The sequence below is a fragment of the Physeter macrocephalus genome, chromosome 14 (assembly GCF_002837175.3).
Source record: "Physeter macrocephalus isolate SW-GA chromosome 14, ASM283717v5, whole genome shotgun sequence".
In the NCBI taxonomy this organism is placed as follows: domain Eukaryota; kingdom Metazoa; phylum Chordata; class Mammalia; order Artiodactyla; family Physeteridae; genus Physeter; species Physeter macrocephalus.
Window position 1 is genome coordinate 2,009,746 of NC_041227.1, and position 26,832 is coordinate 2,036,577.

Here is a 26,832-nt window from a genome sequence, read left to right on the forward strand (position 1 = left end):
TGGATGGGAGGATGGATGGATGGATGGATGGATGGATGGATGGATGAATGGATGGATGGATGAATGGATGGATGGGTGGATGGATGGGTAGATGGGTGGTGGATGGCTGGGAGGATGGGATGATGGGCAGATGGATGGGTAGATGGTGGATGGATGATTGGGAGGACGGGAGGATGAGGCGAGACTGCAGCCGAGCCTAGCTGGGCTGGTGAGAAAGCCTGGGGATGGTGGCTGGGGTCTCAAGGGTCTGGGGTGAATTTGCCCTCTGAGCTCGCTCTGCAGGATGTCCTGGGCTGAGGCTGCCTCCTTCCAGGCCTCCACGGGCACCAGGAGCTCTGCCAGAGCCTGTCACCCGCCTTGGAGCCCAGGGAGAGGTGGACACTGGGCTGAGACAGAGCTCCCTATCCCAGGGGTCCGTGTGTCCCTGATTCCCATGCTGGGGTCACCACAAGGTGCATCCATCTGTCCGATAAGAGAAGCAGAATCCCGTGTAAAGACCCAAGACCATCTAGCGGAGAAGCTTGGAGAGGCTCGGGCCGTCTGGCTGCGATGAGGAAGGGGACTCAGGGACACACGCAATGCCCGGCACCTCCAGGCAGGCAGGGCACAGGGTGGACAGCGTCACAGTTTTCGGGAAGGCCACAGCCCCCAGTTCTTCCCCACGGCTTCAGCCACCTCTGCTAATGGCTGGAAAGCCCGCAGCCACCTCCAGTGATCATTTTTAACAGGTCTCCCTGTAATTGGAAGATAAACCTTCCAAGTTCGTAGCTGTCTCAAATTCATCTTTAACTTAAAAAGAAATATCAGTAATTAAAGCCAACTGCAAGCACCGCGGTGACATGTATGGGGGATAGATAAGGGCCCGCCGTGCCTTTGATTACAGCTTGTTCCGTCTTGGGGGATTTACTCCTGAGACCCCGGAGCCCAGGCTCTGAATTATCTTTTTTTTTTCATTTCTGGCATCGCCGAGTGCCAGAGCATCCTGACTCCAGCCCCCGGCAACCACTGCTGTCCCGTGACAAGTGAGGCAACTACCCCTCCACCCCTCGCTCCTGTTTCCCGTGTAGCTGCAAACGAGGCAGGACCCTCAGGAGCTGCAGTCAAGCCTCAGGCTCCCAGCCGAGACCCTGCCCTCTGGGTCGGGTGCAGAGGTGCCCGCAGAGAGAGCCCGGACACGCTTGCCAGATGCCTTGGTGGAGAAGCACATGCCGGCGCTCACTCATTAAGCATTTATGAAGCCCCACTGTATGCAGTGCGCTGCCTGAAACCATGATGGAGAGATGAAGAAAGTCTGAGACACAATCCCGCCCTCCAGGGAGGTGAGAGGGGGTGTGCGGTCCGTTGTGCACCCCTGACCTCACACACCTGTCCGTGGATGTGGTCGTGCGGCTGCACCAGGAGCGTCTGGATGCGATCCATCCATCCATCCGTCCATCCTCCCATCCATCCCGTGTTCTCACTGCTCTGCCGCATCCGTGCTTTTCACACTTGAATGTGAAAGCCCAGTGCCAGGCCTGGGAAGCCGGGCAGCTTCTCCAACCAGCCCCGCCCCCGTCCAGGCTGGATGCACGGTCCGTGGGACTGGGGGCCCCGCCAGCCCACGGACGCGTCTCTCTCCTGTACCCAGAAGACCAACCAGGCTCCTGGTGGGAGTACTCGTGCCATGCTCTGCCTTTAATGAATACAAATAAAATATGAATTCATGAAGCCTGAGCTACATGGGCAAATGGATGGACTACAAAATAAACTGATGGCCCCGGAGGTCAGTGGGGAAGCCAGACGCCGATGAGCAGCCCCCAAAGGCTGTAACCGAGGAGAGCCCGTCCGGGGAGGTGCCCGGTTCTGCACGCGCAGGGGCGGCGCGGAGCAAAAGGGTGCCGTGAGTGGTGCCTGTCTCCACAGCGAGCACAGAACCTGTCGGTATTTTCAACCTGACCTTGGTCAGGACGTCCCAGGAAACAGCACATGTGAGAGACGCACGGACCTCTGGGAGTGAGGGCAGGTGGCGGCTGGCATGGGAGAGCCCTAGAGATGCCTGAAGGAAGGCAGCCGCTCCAGGGCTCAGAGAGCCACGGGGCGGGGGGGGGGGCCCAAGAGGGAGATGAAAACCCCCTTTGCGCTGCATGAGGAGGTGGGACGGGGACCCCTGACAGGGCGTGCGGAAGCTGAGCGTCCCAGGAGCCGTCCCCCGATTTCCTTGTCCGATAAATGGGGCGATGAGACCAAAACTGCCCTGTCCTGAGGGCAAGCACGGCACTGAGAAGATGAGCACATGGTGAGGCCCTCTGAAGTCTGTGAGAACATCAGCCTTTTTTAAGCATGGAGGCTGTGAGCATCTGAGTGTCTGCATAGACAGCCAAGCCTAAAAAAAGAAACCAAAACCCTGAAAAACAAACAAAATTCCCTGTTTTTTTTCCCTCTTCAAAATGATGTTTTCACTGCTTTCAGATTTGTTTCCCTTGATGTGCTGATATTTGTTTCTCACGGTAAGTAGAGGATTATTATTTCTGACCCTAATATAGCCCTGTGTTTTCCCTGCTTCCCACTCCCACACAATCCTTTTGGAACAAACTACCACACAGACTGCTCAAAACTGTGGACGCCTCAAATACAAACCCTTAATAAAGATGCCAAGTCGGTTCAGCAAATGTCAGAGATTTCTGATGTTATGGAAGAGGAAAAAGTTCTCATTAAATATTTGAATGTTGAATGAATAAACTAATTAAATACCCAGAGAAAAACAAACTTGTTAAAAATGGCTCTTCCCGTGTTCTCATGCCTGGTGTGGGTGCTTCAGGGAACCTTGGCATAATCAGGAGAACCCTACAGAGGCTCCGGGCACCACATGGGAGAGACACTCCTCTCTGGTCCTGCCCTAGTGGGTCTTGTCACGGAGATTCCTACACATCCCATCAATGATGCATTAACCTCAAAAGGCAACTTGAGGGCCCAGGACGACCCCAGCCCCACGACTCAGAAACAAAAGCACCACCTGCTCGGGTGGAGCCTCACAGCTAGTCTGCAATTACAAATAATTGGGCTTAACTCATTAACTGTGTGGTCCTGGCCAACTGGTCGACCCTCCCTCAGCCTCCACTGCTGCAGTTCTGCAGCCGGCACGGCTGGGGGTTCACCTGGGTCGGCGCTGAGGGCGCCCAGATCAGCCCTGGGAAGACGCCGGCACTCCGCTCCCTCGCACCCAGGCCTCACCCACTCCTCCCCCTTCTGCAGACACGTCTCTTAGCTCTGTTTCATTCTCTCCTCACCGGAGAAGCCCCCACTGCTCCCCCTGGGCCGTTTCCTGGCAGAAGTGCTGTCCCTCGAAGTTGGCACTGTCCTTGTCCTCGTGCCGAGAACCCTCACCCTCTCACCCCCGGGTCTGGCCTCACAGTCCACCCACCTGGCCTTGGATTCCCTGTGATGGAATCAAATTCCAGACACCCTCACTCTTGTCTGGAACCCCCTTCTTGGGAGCTGGGAAGGGAGAGTGCAAGGTTCCCCAATGTGGGCTACGTCTACTTCCCAGGGCGGCATCTGAAGACCAAGAAGCCCAAAGTCAACAATGCCTGATGCTGGGACTTGGCCAATGGAACACTGTGGGTGCAACAGTCCTTGATATGGCTTTTGGGACAAGTTTTAGGAAAGAAGGATAAATGTGGTGCTTTGTTTGGACCCCGCATGGGGACGGGACCTTTCCTGAGGTGCAACCACCACGACGAAGACAGCCACTTGTCCTCTGGCCCCGAAGGGTGGCTTCATGGAACATTTACCGGGCACCTGGGGCATCTTGTTTCATCCCTCCAAGATCCTCCGAGACAGGAACTAGGATCACCCTCAGTCTGCAGACAAGGAGATGCAACGGCAGAAGGAATAATAAGCCGTCTGATTCTAGCGCCTTTGCCTCTTTAATCTAAGGACTGTACTGGGGTGCATGTCCCGCCAGAGTCAGATTCTCCAAAGACAGTGGTCTCTCTGTGTTCCCTGTTTACATTCTAAGTAAATTTTATTCTGTTCGCAAAAATACTTTACACTCTATGACTTGCTAAAACAGCTTCTCTTGTTGATGGCTGGTCCTCAGGGCTCCATGTGTCACCATGGAGGTGACAGGTGACAGGTCAGAACCTCCCTAAAGATCAGCTGTGACACACTTTCAACAAATGATGCTAAGGTACAGAACAGACAACGTGGCCATTGGATATGGCTCTCAGTTAGCCTGTTGGGCTCTTTCTATGGTTCAATGAAAAGCAATTAAGCTTTCTTAGGTGTTCGACTTGCTCTTGAAATCATTTCTATCATAGTGGTATTCCTAAACGCTTGGACAAAAGGTGGGATCTATATAAAGAAGACACATATGGAATTAGCACCTTCAGCATCTGTTCTAAAAGGGAGTTGAGAAGGGGTCCCAGGCTGGTGTGGAGAAAGGTAAAGCCCCGGGGTTCTCCCAGGAAGGTCCCCCGTCCCAAGTACAAGAGGACAAGATGTCTGCTAATGATAAGATGTCCTCAACACTCCACCACCTTCAGGCACTGTGGGAGCCCCCGAGAGACACGACCCTGTTTAACCCTCACATCAACCCAGCTGATTTTACAGATGGGGAAACTGGGTCTCAGAAATCCGTTCAGTAATCTCCTGGCCACCAGCTGGCCCGAGGCTGGGTTGGAAGGTGAACCCAGGTCTGTTCCACTCTCAAGTCCAAGCTCTCAGCTGACCCTACCTCTCCTGTGTCCCCACTCAACCCAAATGTCTATGTCATTATTTTAAATATCAGTTTGCCTCAAAGGCGTGTCTCCCCAGTTGGTGTAACGACGTTAGATAATTTATCATGGTCCACACTGAAAGCTCATGTTTATCCCACTGCCCCAAGTGGCTTCCAAGTGATGGATGGCCTCCAGTCCTCATGACCTGGCCCCTCACGGGACCCCAGACGTGCCTGGCTCTTCACCCCTGCAGCCTGCTCCCCATCTCCCGTCACTTCGAACTCGAATGCAAAGATTCCCGACCGGGGGTGATTCTGCCCCCACCCAGGGGACAAATGGCAATGTCTGGACACACTTCTGGTAATAACTTAAGGTGGCTGATGTCAGTGTATTTCCTCTATGACACATGGGCTGAGAGAACGTAGCATCATGTTAAATGCAGCATATTACGGACTGAGCATGTGTTCCCTGAACTCATGAGCCGAGACCCCAACCCCCAGTGTGATGGTGTTCGGAGGTGGAGCCTTCGGGGGGTGATCAGGTCACGAGGGTGGAGTCCCTACGATGGGATTAGTGCCCTCATTAGAAGAGACATGAGGAAGCTTCCTTCCTCTCTCTTCCCCTGCCCCACAAGGACACAGCGAGAAGGCAGGGAGAGAGCCCTCACCAGGAACCCAGTCCGCCAGCACCCTGACCTTGGGCTCCCGGCCGCCAGACTGAGAAATCAGTGCTGCTGTCCACCTGGGCACCTGTGGAATTTGTTACAACCAGCAGGGCTGAGACGGCACAAACCCATCTGTCGCTTCTTCCCAGCTGTCCTGCACGAGATTACGGACACAGAGCATCACAGTGAAACTTTTCCTTTTCCCGCCTCTCCTGCTGCAAGTCCTTGGGGGCTGGTCCTTCCCGGAGAGAACGGGACCCAATTGTGAGATGATTCATTCATCACCACAAATGAACACCGGCTGCCCACCACCTGCAGAGCACGCTTTCCTCCGTGGCCGGGTTTTGACAGGGACCCTGCTTTAATAATTATAGCGTACGCACGTAATCTGTTTTTATTTGTAAATTAAACACCTATGTGTGTTAGGGATCTTGAGACAGAAGCGCACACACTTCATTTCAAAGAGGGTTTTCATCCCTGGCAAATTAAGAAAAATAGAAAATTAACACATGTAAATAATGTCAGCAATCCCAATTACATATTAAGGCCATCTTCTATCTCAGTGATTACGTATTACTTCCAAAAAGGACCCTGAACCAGAAACCATCCTCACCAGCACAACCCCCAGCTGCTGGGTGTTTCACGCTGGAATAACATTTCCCCGTGCAGCCGCCACTCTTGTTCGCTGTATTTCTGCCAACTTGTGCAGCCAGAGGACAGCAGTGATGAAAGCTCTGTTTGACAGATGCAGGCATCAACAACTTTGTTACTCTGACTGACGGCACGGTATTTTAGGCAAATTAACCTGTCCAAAATAATTCCTTATTACTGCATTCAGGCACAGATGGAAATACTAACTTGACAATTCCGGGGACTAGCTTTGCAATTAACTGTAACGTTTCCATAGACCAATGAACTTTCATTCGCGGCATGTTCCCTGTCAGCAGAGGAGAAGGACTGCTGTCTGAGGAAGAGTCAAGGACGGCAGACACATCCGGCAGCCGCGTTCTGTGCCGAGGGGCAACAGGCGGCCCCGGGGAGCCAGCGCCCCAGTCTGGGCTTGTGGTCCGTTCGAGGGCTCTTTTCTTACATTCAGACTCTACCCGAGGCTGGGTTTTCTATAGAAACCTCAGTTCCCAACACTGACCTTTGACTGAAGAAATGTTGGCGATGCCATAGTAAGAAATGCACGAGAGCAAATATTAACAGTGTGACTGGAAAACAGAGACAGATGCTAAGGATCCCTTGAACACATGGAAACAAACACACTTAACAGAGAAATCTCCACAAACCCACAGATGTGATGGACAGGGACCAGACTGAATTGGGACAAACCCAGAGACACAGGGACGCCGAACCTTGCTCCTTGGAAGAAGACCTCGCACTAGGAGAGGGCTGGGAAAACGGGCTTGTAGCTCCTGTGACTGCTGGGGTGCTGTGCCCAAAACGCTTTGCTTTTGTATCAGACCTGTTACAACATATAAGGCCACTCTCTGCAAACAGATAACAAACATCTCTCTCCAGGCAGCCCAATGGGAAATGGAAGATGTTGGTTTCAATTAAATGGACTACAATTAAAATAATTTAAACATCTTTGCTAATGAATTATGGAACGTGTTGGCAAAGAGCAACCTCTATCTCTATTCTTCTAGCTATATTTGCACATCTATCTATCTGTCTATCTATCCATCCATCCATCCACCCATCATACCTATCATCTATCTGTCTGTCTGTATCTACGTCTATCATTTATGTATCATCTGCTAGATATCATTACTCATCCATCTTTTCCTTTCCTTTCTTCCTTTTCTTTCTTTCCTATCTATCCATCCATCTATTCATCACCCAGCCATCCTTTTCCCTCCCTCCCTCCCTCTCTCTCTCCCTTCCTTCCATCCTTCCATCCTTCCTTCCTTCCCTTCCCATCACTCTCTCCTTCCTTCCCTCCCTCCCCCGCTTCCTGTTCCTTCTTTCTCTCTTTCCTTCTCTCCTATCCGCCCATCCATCCATCCATCCGCCCATCCATCCATCCATCTGCTCTCACGCTGTCATGGCACAAAGCTTTATACATCCACGCCCACGAGGATGCCCTCCTGATCCCACATCCCTGAGCTTATTCAGCCATAGGAAGCCCAAGAAGACAAGCGCTGAAAGCAGCTGTGACTCCCTGCCCAGCTCCTCCTGACTTCTGGGCTAGAGATGTCACCAGCTGCAGTCCCCTTTCCACTGGGCATCCCAGAAAAGATGGAGGAAGTGCCCAGGAGGCCAGGAGTCAGGGGGCTCTGTGCCCCTCTGCAGTCCTCCCTCAGCACCATGCCACGCCTGCATCTTCCTACAGCAGTGCTCCATCCGAGATATTCCTTCACACAAAACCTTCCGTGGCTCCCAGGCCACACAGCCCACCCCGTTTTTGGGCACTCGGCCTTCGGTTGCCCCTCCCCCATCACCTCTGGGGGATCAGTCCTCACAGGAGTGACAGAGCCATGCACGTGGGGCCGTAGCCACGCGGGCAACTTGAGATGCCTCCCCTCCACCCCGATGGAGATGCTCGGGGCCTGAGCTCCTGGATCTCGGAGAGGAGACGGCCCCCGACTCAGCCGGGTGACAGAGGAGCCATGAGAGTGGCAGAAAAAGTTCCCCAACTTGATGAACTATCCCTCACCATTTTCCTAAGTCTGAAAGTGCAAGGTTCAGTTGCCCTCATTTTCGTTCATGCTGATTTTTATAGAAATTGTTAATTCTGCTCTCTCTCAAATCCCTACATTAATAATTACAAGGTCTGTTGGGAAACGTAGAGCTGGCTGCGCCCAGATGCACACCTTTTCCTTAAGACACTACAAAGAGAAGAGAGAAAACGCCAAACTGTGAATTATCAGTGATAACAGGCAGTATCTTTAGCATATAAGTTTCCAACTACCCGCCGTTCATTAACTTATTTTTCTTTACGAAATATTAATGCCCAAGACTTAAAAGTTCATAAAATCAGCTGCACTTGAGCACTTTGAGGTTTAACTGATTATAAATATTTTTCATCATGGGAAGTTGCTCACTTAGGAAACCATGCAAAATATGTGAATACATTTCAAGTACCCGGAATTCCAACACAGCGAAGGGCCTCTTCCAGCGAGGGGTGGGTGCCCGTCGGCTCCCGCACTCTCTGGGTGGGCAGAAGCCGCCGTTTTCTTACTGAACTTGTCACTAGACAGACCACAGGGGTGCGGAGCTCTCACAGCGAGGGTGGGGAAGGGAGGGGAGGGAGAGCATCGCGAGGGATCTGGGCAGGTGGCCCATCCCTGGGGGTCTGCGAGAACAGTGCCCTCATCGCAACAGTGCCCACATCTCTGGTCACCTCCCAAAACGAGAGGGTTGAATTCTTCCGTAGCTTTTTGCTCACACCCTCTGGAGTGTTTGCTTTGGCACCAACCAGTTCCCCCACAACAGAACTGATGTCCAACCACTCAGTTCCATTGGACACTAGTAACCTGCAGCGAACACAGATCCCCCAGGTTCAGGGCTCAGTCCCACGAGACCGTTCTCACTTGAGACACAGTTACAAGTCCCAGGTTGCCACCTGGGGTGATCAACCGGGGGTTCCCATGACCCCCTTCTCAGGTTCAATAATCTCCTAGAATGGCTCAGAATTCAGGAGAACAGCTTACTTACATTTGCTGGTTTATTATAAAGGACACCTCTCCGGCTCAGCCGCATGGAAGAGATGCACAGGGCAAGGTGTGGGTGCGGGCAGACCTTCCACACGGTCTCCGGGCTCCCCATCCTTCCCACACAGCCGGGGAGCTCTTAGGATCTCACGGTTCTGGAGTTTTTATAGAGCTCAGCCTCCAGCCCCATCCCCTCCCCTCCTGGAGGTTGGCAGGTGGGGCTGAAAGTCCCAACCCTCTGACCACTTGGTCTCTCTGGTGACCAGCCCCCTCTGAGGCTCTCCAGGGACCGGCACTAAGTCTCCTCATTAGTGTAAACTCAGGGGGGATGGAGAATGGCTCCTTATGAGGAACAAAAGGCACTCCCATCACTAGGAGATGCCAAGACTTTCAGGGGCAAGAAATACATTTAGTAAGACCTGCACATCCTGCCTCTGCAGGGCGAGACAGCTGTATCGGAGACTTGCCGGCTCAGCGATCACAGGGACCCCAAACGTGCAAATATTTAGCTGCAGCACATCTGGAAAATCAAGCACCAGCAACTGCGGTGGGGAAACAAACAAGTCCCGTCCCGTACCCCGCCCCCCCCCACCCCGCCTCCAGGTGGGCCGCACACACCCCTCTGCGAGGAAGCCCAAGACACTCAGGCAGGAGGGGCGAAGGCACACACGGCTGGATACACCCTAGCCAAGCTGCTCCTCTCCTTTTAATCTCTTGGAATTAATTATTTCCCTGGTGGTTTAGGTATCCAGTTCACTAGATTTATTTATCTTTTGAAGCCCCTTTTTTCAGTTTTTCTAGTGTTGCATCCTGGATTCTGCTCGGAGATGGACAGTATATAAGTGACTCTCACTAACACCAGTGTGGAAGTGATGAAAGGAAATGTATGTTCACTCGGAGGGAGGCAAGCATGTTTCTGGGGAAACGTTAAGGAGTGAGATGAGAACATCGCCACCTTGCACTTGAGGTTCTCCTGCTGATTGACACATGCAAATAAGTGTCTGGTTGGATCTGCAATGGGGTGGGGGTGGGGGGGTGGGGGGCGGAGGTCCCTGCCACTTCAAGAGGAGCCGCTCTGGATACTCGGTTACAGCCTCGCGCTCACTCTGCCTGGAGGGCAGCTGTGTCTCTCTAAGCCGGCTCGGATTTCTAAACCCCTCCAAAGGTGTGTTAGCTTTTTGAAGCACTGGGGTGAAGACTGGGTCTGTGGTAATGAGGCTGGGAGGGTGAAACGGAGACAGAAAGCAGGGGGGAGAGAGAGAGAAGGAAAAACTCTGTATTTTTCAAGGAAGCACTTGGGAGAACAGACGAACATTCTCTAAGCAGGTGCATGAGAAGCACTCGCTCAAAAGCCCGTCTCTCTGGGCAGGGAGGACCTCGGATCACACCTTTACTTGCTCTCCTAGAGGTGTGGTGGGCTGTTCCCACGTCATTTTCTGCTTCACACGCAACACACAGAGAGGGTGGTAGAGGTTCCTGAGAGCTGAGTTCTCGGCAGAAGAAATGAGACAGAAGAAAAGATGGCCAAGGACCAGACAGACCTACGAGAGAAAGGAGAGCCCGGAAACAGATGTGTGTGCAACCCCTGCCTCACACCAAATGCAGAAGCCAAGTCCTTGCAGGTCACAGACCTTGGTGCAACACAAAAAACCATAACATTAATGGAAAAAGGAGGGGACAGTTTGTGACTTGGGGGTGGGGAGAGATTCTTTAAATAAGACCTGAGAGTCTAAACATGGCATCAGAATGAAGGACTTCCGTTCAGTCACGTCCGCAATTGACAAAGTCATCCCATGAGTACCGTATTGGAGACATTCCACCTTGTAAAATCAATAATGTGTATGAAACCCAAGAAACCTTTGCACAACCAAAAGGAAAAGGCAGGAACAACACATATTTTTAAAATCGCAAAGGATACAAGTAGAGAATTCATAGACGGGGTATAAGTCAGATGGGAACTAAGTACGTGAACAGATGTGAAATCAGACAAATGTTCATCAAAGCAAAAAGAGATCCCCTATGCCCACTGGATTCGAGAACACAAGAGGTACCCAAGCGTGGCCACTGGTTTGCTTGTTTCGCATCCGGTTTCTACAGGACGAGACCTTTGTGTATCAGGTACAAGAACTTGAGGTCTCCCCTCTCCACCTCTTCTCCTTCAGCCCCCTCCCCGCCTCTGCAGCTGCGTTAAAGTAGGTCTTCTCAGGGTAGGGCCACCACCAAACACTTCTTTTTGCATCTGCTTCAACTTGGAAAGCACTGCCAAAGAGTACTCTACATAAAAAGCAAAACAAACAAAAGAAAGCAGAGAACACCCTCTGCAGACCTTCAAGGCGCTGGGTGGAGGGGGGCTTACATCTCCCAGGTCAGGAGCTTAGTGCAAAGCCACATACAGGCACCAAGCAAAGGTTTCTTAGTGGAGAAAACCCTAGAGGTGATTTCAAAGCAGGTAAAACCAAGTCCTTCCAGCAATCATGTCAGTAGGTGCTAGTGAATGCAATAAGAAGCTTTAAGAACATTCATGTGTGTTTGGTTTTAAAGTGATAATTAAGACAGAATGAGACATCCTCCCTTTATAGGCTTGATTAGACTAATTTCAAAAGCCATATTTGCATGCCCTGGACACCTGACCATTTGAGGGGTCCATGTAGCCCTGAAGCCTGAGGGGAAAGTGGTCTGGGATTTAGCAAAAGATGGAGGAGCTGGGCAAGGCTCTTGATGCCCAGTGCTGCCCTGAGGCGCGGGGCTGCACAGCCGGTCCTGCTGGAAAGGCCTTCAGGCAGCTGTGGCAGAGCAAATGTTGCAGCAGTGGTCTCAGGCCCTGGTGGCCAGGCCCGGTCCTGCACGGAACATGGACATCTGCTCTCTGACGCAGGAGGTCCTGCTTGTCTCTTGTTTGGATGAACGCATGACGGCTTCATTGGGAAATACCTCCGGACACCCTCAGCAGTGATGAGTAAGTGCAGGCGGTTGGACCCGTGACTGAAGAGTGAGCATATCCAGCACGCAGGTCCGTGGCATTAACCCCTTGAATAAAATCAGAGGAAGCAAGGAAATCTGCAATGGGCCATGTCGAACCTTCTCACATCACAAAGCAAGACTGTGAGAAGAAAGGGCAAAGAACAACGCTCCAGAATCAGGCCGCAGCTCCACATGCTGGGGCAGGGGAGCGGGGGACGGGCAGTCACGGTCCAGCCAGGGAGACCCCTGGGCTCCAGGCTGGGGAGCTCTGTCCAGGGTGCTGACAAGTCCAGGCTGCAGCTTCAGGCGCTGGCAACCACCTGCTGGGGTTCACGGCTGTTCCATTTAGAGGAGCAGTAGGCCAGCCTGTTGGCGGGGAGGACACTTGGTAGACCCATTGACATTCTTTGTTCTCAAAATGACAGCTGCAACTTCCCATTTGACTGAAGCCATTGGGTAAATTTATTGTTAGCACTTTCTGGACATGATCAAGACACCTCCCTGCCAACTGGTGTGGCTTAAAAATAAACCTGCCCTCCCCCAAATTGTGTGTGTTGGACCGGGCATCTGTGTTACAGTGAGCTGCACACAGAAGGGCTAGATGCCTCGTCTTCCAGCCCAGGACAGAGCAGCCACTCCGGGGGTGGAGACGGTGAGACTTGGGGCGGGGGGAGGCTCATCTTTACACTGGTGACACTTGAAACCTAACAAGTGGAGAGTTCTCGGAACATGGGAGAGCAGGAGGGAAGGAGGGCGGAGCAGGTGTCGATTGAGTGCTGTGGTCAGGAGGGAGGCCGACCTAGCAGGTCAGACTCGGGCCAGAGCCAGGTCTCCACACTGGCCATGAGACGAATGCATAGCACCAACCCCCCGCCAAGGAAAACCCTTTCTTATTCCTAATAAAAATCTCCCTGGGCCACCTTGAGGGGCCCAGATGAAAACTCAGCCGGGAGCTAGATGGGTCTCAAGGGAGACCTGGCCCAGGTGAAGAGAGCTCTGGTCCTTCCCCACCTCCGGGTCTCACTGAGGCTTTCCTGAGTCCCTGTGCCAGAAAACGCCCTTAAAAAGGCACGCAGTTTTTAACTAATCTTATTACATCAACGTGGATTTCATGGCTGCCAACCATTTTGTGCGTTATAGCCCCCTTTTTGCAGGACCATGTTAGTTAGGTTTTATGTCCGTTTTTTAAAAGACGATGAGAAAGATAATTCACGAGGAAATCATAAATACTGAGTGTGGGCACCAAATGCGTTTTCAAAATAGGACATGTTTCTTCTTAAATGGAATCAAAAAGCTTTTCGATTTTTAAAAATCTTTTTGCATTCCAGAAGGTCACGATGTTACTTAGCATTCTCACGAAAGGAAAAAAGCAAACAAATGTTGAAAAGGAAAATATCTCAGTCAGTGCATCCCGGGGCCAGGGGAAAATTCCACCTCCGTGATGTATACGCTCAAAACCCATTTGGCCCTCGGCTGAGGGCTGCTTGCTTTCCATCACCTTTGTGTATTCAGCTGAGCCTCTGCGTTTCAGGTCGCGTGGCAAAGGCAGATTAAATCAGCGATGGTGTTAAAACAAGACTGTAAAGGTTAACAGACCAGGAAAGGGACAAATTACCGCCACCGGCCACGGCCAGCCCTGCAGCTCCGTCCCTTCTCTGTCCCGCCTCAGGCTGCCTCTCAGACCTTTGGCCCAGCTTCCCGAGGGCCAGTTAGAAAAATCACTTCCGGACACGGTGCCCCCCGCCCCGCTAGGTATCGCAGCAGGGACCCCGAGGCCAAGCTGGAGGTGGTGGGGTCTGAGCGTCGTGCCCCCTTTCTCACCGGCGTCTCCAAATAAGGTCACTGGGGTCACCTTTCTCACCGGCGTCTCCAAATAAGGTCACTGGGGTCACCTTTCTCACCGGCGTCTCCAAATAAGGTCACTGGGGTCACCTTTCTCACCGGCGTCTCCAAATAAGTCACTGGGGTCACTCAACTCGAGTCAGATTAGAAATTCATTTCCCTTCCAGAAACAACTCTGGACACCAGCAAATGCGTGTGCGATGTGAGCGGAGGGAGGCCGTGGAGAGGATGAAGCCACATTAGGAGACAGTGAATCCACCGATTTCCTGATACCTTCTGGTCTCTTTGTCAATACTAAGCATCACAAGCCCAGAAGAATTAAAAGGGGAAGACACCCCTCCGTGTACAGCGAGGACGGGACACGTGCGGCCCTTTTTTAGCTGTGCAGAGAGCCTCAGACGTTGCCACGAAGATGAAGCTCAGAGCCGGCTGGGCCTGGGTACCAATCCTGCCTCCCTGGCTTTCACTGCTGTGTGGTGCCGGGGGAGTAACGCAGCCTCTCTGTGCCCCAGTCCCCTCTTCTGAAGGATGGGGATATGGCAGTCCCCACCCCTCACAGGGTTGTCGGGAGAATGACGGCAGGCCAGGCGCCTGGCAGACCGCCGGACGTGGGCGCTCGCCGGCAGAATGGTCCTTACTGTGATGGTCGCCATTTGCCTAGCCTCTTCTGCTCAGTTTCCGGCGCTTGTCTCCTCGTCTGCGGGTTGGATGTGTGGAGCCATCCAGGCAGCCCACATGGAGACGGGGGTGGGGTGGGGTAAACAGCATACCGACTGGACGGGACTTTGAGCCACGGAGGCCACGCAAAGCTTCACTCTGCTTTCTGACATTTTCCATCTCGGTCCGGCCCTCAGGTGCTGGGAGGGCAGCTGTTCCCACCTTGCACGCAGGCAGTTCTGGCGTCCGTGTGCCAAACGGGGCATGCAGGTGCATCACAGGCCCACCTGTCCTCGGGGCCAGCGGGACCATCACGGCCAGACTCCGCTCCCCTATAAGCGGTGGGTCCGGGCCCACAACACATCCTCCTGGGCCTCCTCATCCCAGCGGGCAGATCCAGTGCCTTCCCCGTGGCCCTACTTCCCGCTGTATCTCCGCAGCACTGACCGCCGCCGGGGGCATGTTCGCACTTGGGTAACGGGCTAACTCCCTCTCTGTACCGGGACTGCACCAAGGTGGTGCAACGATGTCGGATTCGTGGGCAAAACCTGTATCCTGCGTGCAGAGTCTGCCAGATAACAGGTTCTGATGGCGCCCTTCTCACTGTTCCCTGGCACGGAGGTGTCAGAGGAAAGGGAGGAGGGAGTGGGAAAGGGGTGTGTGTGCGTGTGTGTGCACGTGTGTGTGACAGAGTCTGTACATTAACCACACCTTGCACCACCCAGCTGGCAGCAGAGCTCTGTCCTGCCTTCCTGGAGGGGCCTCGTCACCCTTGGTCCCCAAGGGCCCTCCTTCATCCAAAGTGACTCCCCTCGGGGCTGACCCACGCCCAAGGGCGGGCAGGACTCTTCACCTCCGGGCTCGTTGCCCGACCTCACGGCTGGTCCTCCTGAGCGTGTGGGGCTGCATCTCACGGAGAAGTGAAAACAGGCACCAGGCAGGCCCTGGCCCTCCACGTGGTCACACAAAACCCTCTGGAATTTCACTCGGGACGCAGGGAGCCGGAGCCCGGCCCCGATCCACAAGGGTCACGAGACCTGCTCTTTCCAGGGCCAGAGCCCTCCCCCAGGCCCGTCTCCCCCAATTACACGAGCTTCCCTGCTTCGTTCCCCGTTTCGCCCGAAGTGATGCCCACGGCGACGTTCCCCGCGAGCTCGGTAATTACACCATTATCGTGAGCCACCGGGTCGGGCAGCAGCCGTTTGTCAAACGCCTTGTCCAAAAAATGGTAATAGAAAATGAAAAAAGTCCATGCGTGTGTGTGTGTGGGGGGGGTGCGTGTGCACGCGTGTGGAGGAGGGGGAGCGTCAGGAAGAACAGATGCCAAACAGAAGGGCTCCTCCCACCCGCCCCCGCGGCCTCCCCCATGGAGCGTGAGGCCACTTCTTTCCTGAGCCTTGAACCCTGAATGTGCCAGGAGCAGCTCTCACGGCTCCGGGCCAGCCTCCCTGCCCGGGAGCACGGCCACGCAGAGGCCAGAGAAGCATTTCTTCTGAGGCCAGATATTGCCCATTCTGGGTCCTGTGCTCTTCTACAATTATTTGAGGTGCATCCCAGTGTCAGGACTCGCTGGAGATCAGCGTCAGTGTCCAGAAAGGCTCATTAGCCGCACAGGGAAGCACAGGGCCGCGGGGAGACGCCGTAATTATGTGTGCATCTCATCCTCCGCGGAAGCGCTCTGCCCCTCACTCTCGGGCGGCCACCATCTCGGGATTCTTCCTCTGGGGCTTAAAAACATTGCATTCTTGGCTTCGGACACAAGAGTTAATTGTGAAGAAAGCAATGACATCAGCGTGCTGCGCTGTGTGAACAGCGCGGTCTCCGCTAGGTTGCGGAGAAGAGGGAGCCGGTCAGGGCCAGCGCAGAGGACTGTGGCCGTCGTGTGTGCATGTGTGTGTGTGCACACGTGTGCATGTGTGTGCGTGTTACTGCATGCTCACACGCATATAGGACACTCCCTGAGGCTTATTATATACCTAAGGCTTTTCTGGCCTTATCTGCTCTCTTGTCAGAAATAGTTACAGGAATCAGAATCTTTACTGCTCCGGCTGGAGAACTCCTCTGCAGGCTTCCGGATGCGGCTCAAATGCCACCTCTTCCAGGAAGCCTCACTAGCACCCCCAGCACTTTGCACACTAGGAACCCTGTCCTGGGGGGGCCGAGGAGGGGCTGGGAGACAGGACCTCCTGGGGGGAGTGCCCGGGAAGGTCCCCCTGCTGAGGGTCCCTCCGGGCTCCCCCTCCCATCCCTGCTGCACCGTCTCCCCCCAGGGGCGGGCTTCTCTCAGCTCCGTCATGCTGCCTGCGGGCTTTCCTGTCCCACCATGCTCCCCTCTCCTCGTGCGTCCTTGCCTAGATCCGCACGTGGCCAGGCCGTCCTGCCGACCTCCGCAGAGGGGCTGCCTGGCTCCAGGGCTCTCTGCCCGTGGCCTGGCTTGATTTCCCACCAGGAGCACTTCCAGGCTGTGGCCTCCTCATCCACCTCCCGCTGGAAACGAGCGCTCTCGTCCACGGCCGCGTCCCAGCACCCCCGCTGGGCCGCACACACAGGAGCGGTCAACCGAGGTCTTGGCTGCCTCAAAGAACGAAGAAGGGGCCCACCCAGAGGCTTTAATTTACCTACCCCTCGCCTAGATGGAGCGCTTCGAGAGCAGGAGCCATGCTGCCCTCTTCTGTGCCCTCTATACCCACACGGCATCCGGTGCACAAGAGCTGCTCCATCCAGAGCTTCCACCGTGCCCGCAAATCACCTGGGATCCGGTTAAAACACAGAGCCCGCCTTGGCACGTCTGGGGAAGGGCCCCGGCTGATGCAATGCTCCTGGTCTAGGGATCACACTTAGAGCATCGAGGGCTTGGCATACGTTTACTAAGTCAGGGACCCCACAGCTCCTGGGCAGGCCTGCCAGGCATCGTTTATTATCTGCCACCATTGCTGCTGGCCTGGCACACACAGTACGTGGCACGTGGCAGTTGCCCAAATATTTTCTGAACAAATAAACATACGAACTCCACAGCAGGGAACAGCATGGAGAACGGCAGGCACCAGCAGGCACCTGGATGAATGCAGCTGAGCGAAAAGGCGAAGCCTCAACTTTCTTCTGCACCAACTAGATGGCAGAGGATGGAACATCGGAACCAAACCAGTGGACATCAACTACTGCCACAGAGATGACCCAAACAGGTCCAACCTCTGCTTCCACCCCTGTCCCAGCTGGCCGGGCTGGATGTGGGCAGAGGTGCTGAGGTGGCACCTAGGCAGGTACAGGGAGGCAGGCAGTGGCATCTGAGCCAGCCACAGGAGGAACAAAGCCAAGGGTCTGTCCCGAGTCTGTACGGTGAGCGCCTACTGTGTGCTGGGCCTTGAGAAGGCAAGACAGACATCAGGGCCACAGGTCAGGAGTGTGTGGGAACTTGGGGTAGGAGAGGAGTGGAAGGCAGGGGAGCTGCCTCAACAAGGGACAAATGAGCAAGGTGTTGAAGGATGAGTAGGAGTTCACCAGCAGGCGAGCAGGTAAAGTAAAAGGTCCATGAGGCTATATTAAAGTAATTCACACAGGTGTCTCTGGCTGAGTGCTTACCCTGTGTTAGAGTCTCACAGCAGTTTGGTGACATGGGCACTATTGGGGTTCCCACCACAGAGATGGGAAAAGTGAGGTTCAGCTCGAGGCCCTGTGGCTGAGAAGGGGAAGATCCTTGCCTGGCACTGAAGTCTGCGCCCTCAACCATCACACACGTGTGCGCCGCCTGAAGACAGCACGGCTGCAGAGCCGGCTCCTATCCTTCCTGCGCCAGGAGGTGCCGTGTGCTCGCGATTCGGAAGGCAACGAATCCAGGAACTGACTGTCGACCCCACTGCCCTCCTCTTTCACAACGTTTTGGCCCAAAATTAAATGACACGACATAACCCTTGTGGTTTCACGCAACTGCTGCCCTACGGCCACGGCCCCGCCACTCCGGCACCGCGCACCCCCACGCCTGCTGCGTTCTTACATCTCCTCTCCAACCCCCTGACCCATATTCTGAGTGGAATTCTGGGAGCCAGCCGGTTTTGAGAAACATCTCTGGATCGGCAGACAGTCTGTTCACCTAGCGAGCACTCCTGAATTATAATAAAGCCTTCACACTTTCTGGCATTAAACCCGGGTGCCTGTCACTTCAACTCAGCACCGGCAGCGTCTCTCCGGAACGGCGGATGCTCTATCCTGTGGCCGGGGTCCCTGCCTTCGTTTTTCGAGCGAGGCGCACAGGCTGAAAGGCGGCTCCAGTGTCATGCGAGGTGCACGGAAGCGGGGTTCAGCTTCAACCAGGACTGGGGAGAGGAAGTGTCAGGAGGAGAAAGGTGGGGGGAGAGGGGAGGAAGGCCAAGCCGCGGCCGTGGTGACCAAGGAAGGGGGCGCAGAGAAGATTCTAGGTGCTTCTCTGTCTCTGCCTCTTTCATGAGCTCAGGGCTTGCTTCACAGGAGTCTGTGCTCTCGGAGGGAAAGCGTGGTCCGCAGTCCCTTCCGGCGCGTCCCCGAATCCAGGTGGGGCTGTGCTGCGCGGCGTGCCTGCCCTGCCGGCTCGGGGGCTGGGGCTCAGGCCGGCTTGTCCGCTTAACACGTACGCAGCCACCTGGTCTCTGTCCCGTGGGAGCCCCTCCTGCCCCCGCACTCACCCTGAACGCTGTGGGCCCCACGGCCGCGGCGCCCGGCCTCTCCCGCGACTCTTCCCTCCTCAGCAGGACCCGTCTCCCCACACGTTCGCATCTCCTGCAGGGAAGTAATCAGCCCCTCCGCTCGCCCGCACGCCCCCCAGGACCTCCTACAGGGGTCGCCCGGGACCAGACAGAGGGGAACGAAACCAGGCAGAAGTGGGGAGGGCGGTGGGCTGGGAACGTGGAAGAGCTACGCTGTCAGGGCTCGAGAAAACGCCCAGCGAGAGGACCGCAGACGGTGCAGCGGCCGGAAGGGCCTTCTGGGCCAGGGGTCCGGGCCCGGCGGCGAGTGCCTGGGGCTCAAGCCAGCACGCCGGCCCCCTGCCCCGCGCTCCCCCCCTCCACGCCCGTGGGCAGCGCGCGCTACACGGCGCGGGTTTCACATCCTGCACTGCAGCCGTGGGTGGCCGGAGGCTCAGCACCCCTGGGAAGTTTCAGAATGTGTTAGACCCCCCACTGGATACTGCTACTTAGCAGGTTAATAAAAATATACCCTTCTGTGTCACAGATTTGTTTTTCCTATTTTGATAACCACATTCCGATATAGTGGCGTGCCTTCGTGATCCAAGGAATTTCACTGCATGCATTTGAAAACACTGCTCTGTAAAGGGGGATCACAGCCCAGCTCCGACTGCCTGCCAACAAGATCAAGGGCACGGGCGCCTCGGAACCAGAAGCGCAGCAGCCGGGGGTGGGAGAGTGCGGACGAAGCAGGGAGGCCCGGGTGGCCCCTTCGGGGACTTTCCGTCCCCACTGGGAACATGATGTGTCATCATTATCACTGGACGCGAGAGCTCCCGGGAGCTCCTCTGCTGAGTCGCCACTGTGCCCCTAGACCCAGACCACAGCTGGTGCTCATGGCCCAAGAAGGCTTTATGACTTTAATGTTTCCAAGTTAAACGTTAAATGACTTTAATTAAAGGGTAGCTACTGGTTTCATTACAGTCAGCACTATTGCTGCCTCCACTTCTCCAGCCAGCGTTTCTTATGGACATGGGGGCACTAGGACGATGGAGAAGACCGAGCTTCCCTTAGGAAGAAACCTGCTGCAGCCCCTCCAGCCACTGGGACTCGTCACCCCCGCCGGCGACCAGCTGTCACCCCTCTGGTGCGGCCTGTGCCCTGGGAGCTGCTGGACCAGGACACCTCCCTTTCCGCAAGCCCAGAGAGGGTGTGACGGCCTCGGGGTGAAATCCTAACGATAGCGCCTCTTTCACTTGTCCACACAAATACCTTGGATTCCTTTGTTTCATGGTGGCGGGAAGTATTCAGAGGGAGTGAGAGGAGAATTTTAGAGGTTGACATCAGAGCTATTTTATCCCAGCGCTTGATGCCGTTCTGGTCCCTGGAGATTTCGCAACTCAACCTGGTCAAACTTCCCTCGTGCTGAGGGGTGCATTTGTTCCGGGGCTTGTCGCTGTAGCGGAAAGCGCCTGTATTCCCGGAGGACCGCTCCCCTACAAGCTCACACGTTCTGGTGGGGAATGCGTGGCCTCTCCCTGTCCTGAGCCAACAGAGACTGAATTCTGACGGGCAGACGTTACATGGGGAGGGTTTTATGGGAAACCGGCCCGTCACCCAAGCCCACAGCCATCTCCTCAATCAGAGGCAGAGCCCGGTCCCCGAAAGTTCAATCTGTCTCACCAACGCACTCCCGCAAAGCAGCCCACAGAATTAACGCACACGGCACAGGTCTGCAGGGTACAACGCGCCACGCGGCTTAGACAGACCGGGGCCGGCTCTGGAATCGAAACGAGCTCCTGCTTCCTCCGGTCTGCACGGTGCCGAGCAACCTCAGCGAATGCTCTTTAAACCCTGAAGAAGAATCGATAAAAACATTTTCCTAAAAGAAGGAGTAATTCTTCCTGTTTGTTCTTCTTGTTCTTCCTTGTTTGGGACAGAAAGGAGGAACGGGGCATCGCAAGCCCCCTCCTCCCTCCTCCGGCTTCTCTGCGGGGAAGGGGCTCCGGAGTTCACGCAGGCGGCTCACAGAGCCCCGGAAAGGCGGCCCCGCCTGCACACTCCGCACGAGGGAAGCTGCTCGGGGAACTTCCCGTGGCTTTGATGACATTCGACGCTCAGGACAGGGTCTGAGGCCGCCCAGCATCCCGCCCTTCCCGTGTGCAGGGCCTGGCAGGTGGGACCAGGTGGGGACATGGCCAGATGCTGGCAGCAGGGGTCGGTTAACCCCTTAGTGCTTCCAGGCCGACAATGGCATTTGGGTTCCCTAATCCTGAAGGAGAGGGGGTGGGAGGTCATAGGGAGCCGACCTCAGACCGTTATTGACCTCCGAGCCCATTTCCTCTGGTGCAACATGGGCCTAATTACGGTCCCCGAATGGCGGGCGGCCCCACGGTCACGGTTACGTCCTCAGTGAGTGGCCGATGCGGACATAAAACAGGTACTCGATAAATATTGGGTGAATGGATGGATGATGGGTGGATGGACGGCTGGCTGACCACAGTGAGGATATAGTGAGATAATGGATGTAAAGTCCTCAAATTTTGCTACTAACTTTATCCTATTTATTGGTCTTGAAAAGGATCAGTGTCGATGGTTCAATGAAAACGACTCAGCCTTCACAGGTGTCTGTGTGGTCGGCCCTGGGGGCCCGGGGCTCGGCTGCACAGCCTGTGTTTCAAACCTGGCATCAGGGTCCAGGTCCTTTCCTAAAGCAGCCCATTTATCCTTCCTGCTGGAAGTATGAACACAAGCAGAGTCCAGAGCGTGTTCTGTCCTTAGCGGCCAGAGTGAAGATACAGGAGACGTTCAGGGCTGGGACGGACTCAGGGTTGCCCTGAGCTGCGCCAGGCGTCCCCCGAGCCTGTTCGCTCCTCAGGTAATGTGCGGTTTTGGGAACTCCTGTTGCTGTAGAAAGTGAGCCGAGGCCCAGGTGATGCCCCTTTCCTGTTGGGGCAGGGACAGGGCAGTCACTTGAGATGGATTCTAGAATCTCACGGCAGATGAACCACATAGTCAGTACCTTCTTGGGTGTCCGTGGGTTCTGGCTCCTCCCAGGGCTGCAGGCCTAGCCCTGAAGGTGACCCGCACATCCACCCTGAACACAGCCCGCTCTCCCGACCTCTGAGCCTGCATCTCCACGTTCCATCCGGACATTTGGTAAATGCTACATTGATAAATCCTGAATGTCTGACGTGTGCTGGGGAGATGTCAGCAAACAACACACACGTCCGCGGGATGCTTCTGTTCCGACAGGGGAGGTCTGCGCTGGAGGGCACACCGTTCCCTGTGATTTCATAGCTGTCCTCAAAACCCTTTCAGGAGCTCTGCTGTGTCCAACGATTTCTGTAATAATATTAAGATGTTGCACCCAGAGAGTCCTGGAGTGGAGGTGTGAGGACATGAACAGACCCCTTCCCCAGTGAAACACATGTAACTGGTAAAAGTTATTTAAAAAGCAACCATGTAACATCTCTGGAAATTGTCCTAAGAGCACAGAGCAAGTAGAGAAACACTCATCCAGGAAAACGTGCTAAATCTCAGTAGGAACAGCGTGAGTCTGGGCGTGTGAGCCGAGACCTGCTCCACCCCTGCCCCTCCGGGTCGGCGTGAGGAAAAGTCTACTCCACGTGGGTGTGGCCAAGAAGAGGGGGCTCCCTCCCTACAGTTCCCCGTTTAGGGCAGTGGGTTCTCCCTGGGAGGAGCAGGGCTTCAGCACTTCTCGCACCCACCCCCCAGGCTCTTGTGCTGAAGGGCTACTCCTGGCTGAGAGGTCTGGGGCTCCCTTCCCCACCCACCACTCATAAACCAGAGGTCTGAGCATCTGGGGAGAAAATACGTGCAAATGACGAATCTGATAGAGGACCTGTATCCAGAATGCATAAAGAACTCTTACAACTCAATAATAAAAAGATGAATAACCCAATTAAAAATGGGCAAAAGACTTGAATAGATATTTCTCCAAAGACGAGATCCAAATGGCCAATAAGTACATGAAAAGATGCTCAACATCACTATTATGGACTAACCAAAACCAAAGCAAATCAAAACCACAATGAGCTACCACTTCACATATACTAGGAATGGATGTAATAATAACTTAAAAAACCCCCAGAAGATAACAAGTGTTGGTGAATATGTGGATGAATTAGAACCCTAATATATTGCTGGTGGGCTGAAAATGCTGCAGCTGCTTTGGAAAATAATAATTTGGCAGGTCTTCAAAATGTTAAACATGGAGTTACCATAGGATCCAATTCCACTCCTAGGTATATATGCCAAAGAATTGAAAACATATGTCCACACAAAAAATGTGTACACAAATATTCCTAATAGTATTATTCATAACAGCCAAAAGGTGGAAGCAATCCAAGCATCTATTAACCGAAGAATGAATAAACAAACTGTGATAGATCCATATGCATTATTTTCCTATGGCTACTGTAACAAGTGACTACAAACTTGGTGGCTTCAAACAACACAAATTTATTACAGTTTTGTAGTCTGGAGTCTGAAATCAGAACTGTGTTCGTTCTGGAGGCTCAAGGGGAGAATCTGCTTCTTGCCTTTTCCAGCTTCTAGAGGTCACCTGCATTCCTTGGCTCATGACCCCACACCATTCCAACCTCTGCTTCCATTGTCACAGCTCCTTCTCTGACTCTGACCTCTGGCCTCCTTCTTATATAGGAAACCTCGTGATGACACTGAACCCACCTGGATGATCCAGGGTAGTCTCCTCATCTCAAGGTCTTAACTGGATCAGCCTGCGGAGTCCCTTTTGCCATACATTGTGACTCAGTTGCAGGTTCCAGGATTAGGAGGTAGACCTCTTTGGGGGGCCACTGTTCTGTTTATGACATCATACTATGAAAAACTATTCAGCAATAAAAAAGAATGAAGTACTGATAATGCTCCAATGTGCATGAACCTTGAAAACAGTGTGTGTGCTAACTGAAAGAAGCCAGGCACAAAAAACCACATATTATATGATTCCATTTACATAAAACACCCAGAATAGGCAAATGTACCGAGACAGAAAAATACATTGGTGATTGGTTGTCTAGGCGGTGTGTGCGTGCGTGTGCATGTCCGCCGTGGGGGGCGCGGGGTTAGAAAGGGAATGGGAGGCAACTGCTAACGCATGTGGGGTTTACTCTGGGGTGATGAAAAGGTTCTAAAATTATATTGATGGTGATGGTCCCACAACTCTGTGAATATACTAAAAATTATGAATTTTACATTTTGAAAGAGTACATTTTTTGGTATATAACTTTTATTAAAATAAAATGGTAAAATGGTGGGTGCCTTGGCAAGAACCAGGGTAATCAAATCATTATGTTTTTCATCACCAAGCCTTCACTGTGGGAAAAAATTATTTCACTAAAGAATGTCCTTGATGAAGCAGAAGCAGAAAAAATTAATTTTATTAAATCTTGACTCTTAAACATATTTCTTTTTATTATTCAGTGTGATGAAAGGGAAAGTACAGATAAAGTAAATACCAAAGGAAAGTGTTTGTCTTGATGTGAAGCACTTGTGTGACTGTTCGAGTTGCCAGCTGAACTAGCCACTTTTTTTCATGGAAAATTATTATTACTTAAAAGAACAACTGACAGGCAAACCTTAGTCGTATTCAAGTGTTTGGCAGACATTCACTTGCAAATGAACAAAGCGTGTCTGTCACTTCAAGGAAAACAACTGACAATATTTGTTGCCAATGATAAAAATTAGAAAAATTTCAAGCATAAATTAGATTTTCAGAAAACTTGTGTCTGCCATTGTGAGCTTGAAAGTGTCCCAACAATTAGAGACTTTTCAGTGAGACTGGTGGTGGTATTAACAAACGTGATTTTTAAAATATTATATAATTGAAGCTATACATAACTCAGAAAAACAATTTCAAAAGACTAATCCACGATGTTATAAAATTATGCATCGGTTAAAGATTCGTTCTAAGTACAACGTAGGTCAATGGACTTTAATTTAACAGGGTCTGAAAAGTTCAATGAGATGGTTTCAGCTTCCACACTGCAACTAACCTTTAAGAAACGAACACATCAACTTTTGGTATAATAACAAAGGAGAGTACCCACGATTATCTGAAAAGATGATTAAAATACCCCTTCCTTTTCATCTACACATCTGAGTGAGGCTAAATTTTTTCATATATTTTTCAACCCAAACAACATATCACACAGTGAATGCAGAAGCAGATATAGCAGTCTTTTTCCTGACTTTAAAGAGATTTGCAGAAATGTAAAACACTGACACTCTTCTCACTAATTTGGTTTTGTTTTTGCAAAATACAGTTAGTTTTCATAAAATATGTTATTTATGTTAGCATGTAATGGGTTTATTTGTCTTATTTTTAAATGAATTAATCAATAACTAGTTTTCAAAGGTCTTAGTTTTAATGTTTACTATGATAAATATGAAAGATTTCACCTGTCTGCACAAAAGCTCTTTGGGTCTTCAGTAATTTTTCAGAATATAAAAGAGCCTGTAGAAGTGCTGGTACCTCCTGTTGGATGTCAGCAGGGGGGATGCTAAGTGGGGAAAGAGCAGAACAAGGAAATTCAGAGCACTGAGGTGAGGAGATGGGCTGCTGACCAAATAGGGTGGTCAGGACAGACCTCAGAGGGAGTGTGTGGGGTGAACTGTGCCCCCTCACATCTGTAGGTTGAAGCCCTAGTTCCCCAGTACCACAAGATGTGACTGTATTTGGAGACAGGGTCTTTAGAGAGGTGATTAAGGTTAAATGAAGTCATATGGGTCGGCCCTAATCCAATACGACTGGTGTCCTTAAAAGAAGAGGAGGCTAGGACACAGACACACAGTAGAAAGATGATGTGAGGATACAGGGAGAAGATGGCCATCTACCAGCCAAGGAGAGAGGCCTGGGAAGACCAAACCTTGACCTCGGACATCCAACCTCCAGAACTGTGACACACAACATTTCTGCTGTTGAAGGTGCCCAGTGTGCGGTATTTCGTTATGGCCGCCCAAGCTGACTTGGGAGGGTCATACAATGTTTGAAGAAGTGAAGCAGTTAGGCAGATATAAGGAGGAAGGGCATTCCACATAGTGGAAACAGTGAGTGCAGAGATCCTAAGGTGGGAACAGCACATGACTAAGCAGCAGCTCCAGTGGCGGCTGGGACAGAGTCACGGCAAGAGTAGGAAGAGGGTGGGTGGTGAGAGGTGTGGCTGCTACAAAGATCTTACTCTGCTTTGAGCGAAAAGTGGACTGTCTGAAGTACTGGGGGCTGACCAGTGAGGGGCCTGGCTCGGGCTTTGGCAGGATCCCTCAGACTGCTGTGCTGAACAAGGATCAGGGGTCAGCAAACTACAGCCTGCCCGCCACCGTCTGATTTTGTAACTAAAGTTTTATTAGAAAGCAGCCACGCTCACTCATTTATATATTGTCTACGGCAGAGTTGAGTAGTTGAGTACAGGCAGCAAAGCTGAAAATATTTACTATCTGGCCCTTGACAGGGCAAGTTTGCAGACCCCTGGCATTGACTGCAGGGATGAGTGTGGAAGCTGGGAGATCCATCAGAAGATGAGTTTGTCCCTCAAGCATAGAGTATTCAAAACTGAGCTCTTTAAGAGTGATATCGGGCTTCCCTGGTGGCGCAGTGGTTGAGAATCCGCCTGCCGATGCAGGGGACACGGGTTCGTGCCCCGGTCCGGGAAGAT

The 26,832-nt window shown here is 52.8% G+C and overlaps 1 protein-coding gene across 4 annotated transcripts in view; it reads right to left on the minus strand.

The window, feature by feature from the left end:
- CDH4 (cadherin 4) overlaps positions 1 to 26,832 on the minus strand; it is a 557,331-nt gene that overhangs the window by 260,788 nt on the left and 269,711 nt on the right. The window lies entirely within an intron of this gene.